The sequence below is a fragment of the Mytilus edulis genome, chromosome 6 (genome assembly GCF_963676685.1).
Source record: "Mytilus edulis chromosome 6, xbMytEdul2.2, whole genome shotgun sequence".
Taxonomy (NCBI): domain Eukaryota; kingdom Metazoa; phylum Mollusca; class Bivalvia; order Mytilida; family Mytilidae; genus Mytilus; species Mytilus edulis.
In genome coordinates, this window is record NC_092349.1 from 78,398,659 (window position 1) to 78,405,845 (window position 7,187).

A 7,187-nucleotide genomic window follows, 5' to 3' on the forward strand; every position below is an offset into this window, starting at 1 on the left:
AAAAATGTGCCATAGTGGCTTATATAAACAACAACATTCCAGAAGCAAAATTTAAGATATTTTTAAATTTTTGGTTTACTGGAATTATATTAATTACATTGAGATCTAAATGGAGCAGATCCATTAGCTTTACTATGACACATAGTTACAAGATATTAAAATATTTATATGGTAATTCTATTACAATAAAATTGACCAGTTATAGATAAACAATCTTCTATTGCTACAGGGTGTTTTCACAACACAAACTGCTGTTTATTTACCTTTAAAAATTACTTGTTTGGCTTTAAATATTTAGTTATTGTGAGCAAAATATATTCAAATAACTTTATTTTTTATTTTTTAACAAACACCAAAAAATAGAAAAATAAAACAAAACAAAACAAAAATAAAAATTTGAATTAAAATTTAGACTTCTATGTACATGATGTACTCTTAATTGAAATCTAATTTTTCTATAGGCACAAATGACTCGAAAAATGTGTACTAAAAATGAGACAGTGTACAAAATCTGAAGTAATCAACCACTTGTTTATGTAGGTCAATTTACTATTTATAACAGGTTTTGCAAATATAAAATACAAATCAATACAAAGACAAAATACCAAACTTAGCCCCATCTGTCACTCCAATAGTCTCCATAATAATAGCCATATCTTTGGTTGTTATAATTGTAAGGTTTTTTAGAACTCTTCGTCGATTGTTGAAAGTTTAGTATTTCTTCATATGACCGCTTAATGTTAGATGCGAGACGGGCAACACCTTGACCTGTTAAACTAAGGCCGTTAAATCTTATAATACGTTATCAAAGGTACCAGGATTATAATTTAGTACGCTAGACGCGCGTTTCGTCTACATTAATACTCATCAGTGACGCTTCGATAAAAATAGTTATAAAGCCAAATAAGTACAAAGTTGATGAGAATTGAGGACCCAAAATTCCAAAAAGTGTACCCGTCAATATGTTTTCCTCTTGAGTTGTCGTTGTCGCATAGAGAGACGAAATTGTATTTTATAAAATGTTCCCTCACAAGGAAATTGACTAAGTATACCTGGTTGTTATAAGTGTCTTCGTGTTTTCTAACAGTGGCAAGCGAGATCATAACTTTCCAAGAATGCAACTTTTTATTGGTAATTTGAACAATACAGTATCATCTAATTTCGTGACGAAATTATCTGCTTAGTTATCCTTTGAATTTGTGTCAATGAATGATAACAATAATATTAGGTGCTGGAGATGATTTCAGTTCCTGTGTAGTCTTTGCTGTATCTTTTAAGCGGAAAGTTGTGTATTTTGTTGTTCAGAAATTCTTGGATAAGAAATATGTGTTTAAACGACTTGTATTCGAGATTCCAACAATAATCGCTCTAGGTTTTTGATTAATATCTGTTTTTGGTTTAGATTTATTCACCGTATCAAGGTTCTTGTTTTTTTGGAATTGTCTTCACCTTTTTTGGGGATTTAATACATCCTTAGCTTTTAATGTAGTATCTACCTTTTGCAAATTATCATTCGAATCATAGGTTTTTGTGGTAACGGTTGTATAATTTTGTTCTTTTTTTGTCAATGTTTTCTCTAAGTGCCTTCGCTGCCCTTTCGAGCCGTTCTATTTCTTCATTTTTACCTTTCATGAAATTAAGAAGGTGGTCAATTTCAGCTTGACAGTCGTTCTGAGTTCCACTGAGTTTGACTCGAAGATTTTGATTATCTTGTCTGCTATTTCAAATTTTAACATTTCTATCTTTAATTCATAGTCTGATCTTAAATTTTAAATGCTGTTGTTCAAGGTTTCTATCTTTAATTATGAAGCATAAATCCTACTCATTAATTTAATATTTTCTGTTCTAAATTTGTTTGTCCCTTTTTGTTTAATGTTACATTAACCTGTTTATATCAGTCAAATACTGCTTTAGCATGATTGTTTGATCTTCTAATACTGTTGTGTGCATACGTTTTTATAACTACAGCGAGTTTTTCATTAACATTTTTTTATAAATACTGTTTCAATTTTGTCAATAGCTTTGACATAATTGTCTGATAGGATAGAAATTAAGTTGGTTGACTGTACTCAAGTGTTTAATGTAGAGTCATTCACTTGTGTTGACTGTTTTAATGTTTTGAGTAATTGAGATTCCTTCCCATTTGGTGTTTCTGAAGATTTTTTTTGTCAGGGTTTTTAACAATTTTGTTTTGTATTATTTTCAGTTCAGTTTCCTCTTGGTCAACATTAACATTGTTTTTTGGGTCATTTGTGTCCTTATTTGAGAATTGTTGATCGATAATCATTTTGTTGACCCATTTGAGCAATTAAAGAAAATCATAAGCTACAGATGACTGGTAAGCACTTCCTTGAACTTTTATAAAACCTGTAGCTAGGATATATGGTGATCATAAACTGGGTTTGATTTTTGCTTGCTGACTGTCCGCTTTGTCCTCATTTTTTTAGTTGTAATTTACTGGTTGGCCGCCAGGAACTCTGTTGACCATTTTACATCATAGGAATTTTGAATGCCTAATCATTCATAATAAAATAACCATATTGCCCGAAACCAAGGGTGTACACATTGTACGGAGGTTTAATCCACCATTTTCTACATTTGGTACCAAGTCAGGAATATGACAGTTCTTGTCCATTCGTTTTGGATGCGTTTTGTTATTGGATTTTGCCATGTGCTTATGGACTTTCCGAATTGATTTTCCTCTAAGTTCAGTATTTTTGTGATTTTACTTTTGAAAGAAACTATTCGATCAACACTTTCATATATAGATGAGTCTAGTTGTTCAAACATACATGTTTTTTTCCTTTCATCCTGAACAGGAATTTAGAACTGATGGAACACATGTTTTGGGATAGTTTCCATATGTTTCTTCTTCATTGTTTATCCTTTTAACATTGTTTTGACTTATAAATTCTTCGAATGATGCCATACTTAATAGTGTTTTTGATTATTAGCCGTACTGTATCAAATTAATGTTGTTATATGTATAATGGTCGGATTATCTTTTTGAAATATGAACTGATTGTCGGCTCAGACTTCAATAAATATTTGATACGAATTGATATGGAAGGGGGATGTCTTAGGCCCTATGTTGATCTTAACAATCATTGACGGGATTTCCACATGCCGCCATGTTCAACCAGAAGTTACTCACTCGATTAGTTGTACTTAACTCTACAATATATTTTACAAATATGTCCTTATAGAGGGATCAATTAAATATAGATAGTCTAATATAAAAAAGAAGATGTGGTAAGGCATTTTAAAGTTAACATTTCTGCCAAATATGTAATCTTTAATCTTGACCTTATTTTCATGGTTCAAATTCAATGATTATCAAGCTGACCTATCAATTATTGTGTTTGTGTCAAAATTTTAGAAATTTGAAAAATGGTAAATGTAAGGTGTTGTAGCTTGTTAGAAATCATTTATGCTAGATTTTCACTGAGACTTTTATATTCAGATTTTCAATATTTTCTTAACATATCAAATACATTACATAGTGTAAGGTGTACCTGTCCGACGAGGGTTAAGCATAAAGATTCTTAGTTTATTAATCGGCATTAAGTTATTACAACTCTTCCTTATTATAAGGGATATCGTGGTTGTTATTTCACTTCCATGTCTTATCGGGGCCTTTTATAGCTGACTATACGGTATGGGCTTTGCTCATTGTTGAAGACCGTACGGTGACCTATAGTTGTTAATGTTTGTGTCATGTTGGTCTTTTGTGGATAGTTGTCTCATTGGCAATCATACCTAATCTTCTTTTTTATATTTATTGATAATTGCTTTTTTTTCGTCATTAAATCAGATGTGCAGTGTCATATGTGATAGGTCCCCTATGTTTAGTATATTCAATCTTTATAATTTATACATGTTCATCGTTCTGTCCCCAGTTTTAGAATTATTATGTTGACATGAAGTATTTGTTATATGGTCAGTTTCTCTGTTACAAATTAGATAATTGTCTTACTTTTATTAAGTTTATAATCTGTTTGTAAGGTTTGTCTGATACTACTTTTACACAATGAGTATTGCTTCACACAGTCCGTGCATAACAAAACAATTATTTTTATCATATTTCCAAGTCGTTTATTTCATATTTTTCCGGGAAAAACATTCGAAATGTACAAAAATAAACATCCTGTTTTCACAATGAGTATAGCTTCCCACAGTCCGTAAATAATAAAACAATAAACATTTATCATATTTCCAAGATTTAAATTTCATATTTTTCCGGGAAAAACATTCGAAATGTACAAAAATACACATAATGTGCCAAATATACAAATACTAATAATATAGTATATTAATAGCAAGATAATTGGGGAATAAACAAGCACTTAAATTGATTGTCTCAGGTTAATGGTTTCGGACTTGACTTATTATTTTAAGCAGAACACGATAACTTTTAACCTATATTATTGATTATTTACATATAATATGAACTAAATCGTCAAGTAAAATATAGCCAACACATGAATATCTTTCGTTTGGGAATGTGGTCCGTGATATATTAAACAAATATATCATTTTATGGAGGGGTATTTGCGAAAAATACCAGTCAAGGGACCGTGAAATTTTCCGAACCGCAAGGCGTGGGATATTCGGCCCCAAGACTGGTATTTTAGTTAGAAATTCGAAAAATACTCTGGCTATCAACCAATCAAAATCTTGTATTCCTATATAAGGCGTAATAATGGAAAATAACTCTTAATGTTTGTACTACAAATATATACCTCTTTAGGTATTGTACTTAAACATAATTGGCAATATAGATGAAACGCAAAAAAAAACCAACAGGCTTATTTTTTTAAAAGTAGTTCAATATAGATTCTTTCTGCTAAAATGCAAATTTATAAATATTCTAAATAAGTTTAAAACCAAATACCTAAAGCAAGCTTTCATTTGAAAAAAGAATCATATTTTATGTAAACAACAGTAATGATATTATTCATTATTTTCCATAACGTGTGAATTTTACTTTATTTTGTAGCAACATAATATTTCCCACAGAAAATAAAGAAAAGTAAGTGTGCAGTGTAAGATCAATTTTCTCATCATAGATATCAGGATTAAAATTTTGTAGGCCAGACACGTTTTTCATCTACAAAACAAATCATCAGTGACACTCGAATAAAAAAAGTTTTAAAGGCCAAATAATGTACGAAGTTGAAGAGCATTGAAAACTTACAATTCCGAAAGGGTTTTCGAAAAACATGTTTAACCATGCCACATTTTTATGCCCCTGTTTCAAGACAGAAGCCTACTGGTATTTTTGTTTCATGTGTAGCTGTCTGTCATATATGTTTTCCGTTAATTGTTTTGTCATCATACAGGTTTTCTCGTTTGAATTGTATGGCATTTTGTAATATCGGACCTTTCATAGCTGACTTTTCGGTTTAAGTTTTGCTTATTGTTGGGCTCTGTGTGATATTTGTCGCATTGGCAACCATATACCACATCAATAATTTTCCCAGTATAAAATAAACTCTAACCATTTTAAAAACATGTTGGAACCCTGTGATGACTTCAATGTTATTCTTTAATTTTCAGCAAAGTATAATGAAACACAGTCTGTAAATTTGTATTTGAATTAAGAAGATTCTATGCGTATTTATTTTTTTATCATAACTGTTTTCCATCAAATTTAATCTTCTCGGAATCTGCTGTTTGCTTTTGTCTCCATCAATAGAAGAATGGTAAAGATGCATCACATCACAGCGATGCTTCAGTTAAAACCAATTCATTTACAACAAATTGAATAAACAGTTCATCTTTTCGTTTTGCTTCAATCTGAAACTTTAATTTTGCTCTCATTCTTGTCGAGACGTCGAGTTTGGTTGAAAACGCGAGACATAGCGATCCTACATTCTGTCGGCGTCGTCCACAAATATTTACTATGTGGTTAAAGTTTTTGAAATTTTAATAACTTTCTTAAACTATCCTGGATTTCTGTCAAACTTGGACAGAGGCTTGTTTGTGAGCATAAGAAAGTACCAAGAAGTAAATTTTGTAATAAAAAATTTGGGTTTTTTTTCGTATTGCACCAGCATATTGAGTATATGTGTCTCAATTGATTCGTTACTCTAGAGCTAGCTCAAAGTACGCTGATTTTGTTGAACGAGAACTACAGCTTTCTCAAAAGTTGCTTAGACAGGCCTATGAATCAATCAAATTCATCACTCAAGAAATTTTACGGTCGCCATCATGAGCTGATTGGCCATTATGACAAAAGTGTGTCAGAAATCATATCTGATATTCTTCCTCATAATAACCTTCAATCATTACCGGACTAAAAGAAATAACACGACGGGTGCCGTATACAGTGCAGAAAATGTTTACCCTTCCGGAGCACCTGATTTCACTCCTGGTTTTTAGTGGAGTTCGTGTTGTTTCTTAATTATTATTTATAACTGTTGATGTAAATGTCCTTTGGTTTTTGTGAGTCTTTGTTAACTCCTTAGTTTTGATTGTTAATGTCTTACTTATAAAATGAACTTAGTTCTTTTGCCAGGAAACTTTAATTTCACTCTGTGGTTAAAGTTTTAAAATTTTAATAACCTTCTTAAACTATCCTGGATTTTTACCAAACATTGACAGACGCTTGTTATTGATCTGCATCTAAAGCTTGTTTCTACAAGAATATTTTGTTAAAATCTTGTACCTGTTTATTGGTCTTTTTCTTGTACCTGTTTATTGGGCTTTTGAACAGCGGTATACTACTGTTGCCTTTATTTGCTTATAAATGAACTTAGCTTTCTTCCACTTAACATTACATACAGTCTGCAGTTAAAGTTTTTAAAACATTTATTAGATTCATAACATATCCCTGATTTTTACCAAACTTAAACAGAAGCTTCTTACAATCGAAAGATAGTATAAAGAAGAATATTTTTATTATTTTTTTCCTCATTTTTGTTGAGTAGAGAAAATATAAAAATATATATAGATTACTAATAAATCCAACATTTCCGGTATGAATTGTTTTAATATTATAGCTGAAATAAAACTATTCATACAGGAAAGTTAGATTTATTAGTAATCTCTCTATATATATATATATATACTTATAATTGAATTCTTCGTCCACACTAGTAGATATATAAATAAAGTTAAATTTTGAAATGCTCTCAAAGTCCAAATATACATTTTACTTATTAAAATTGAAATGATATGTTGAG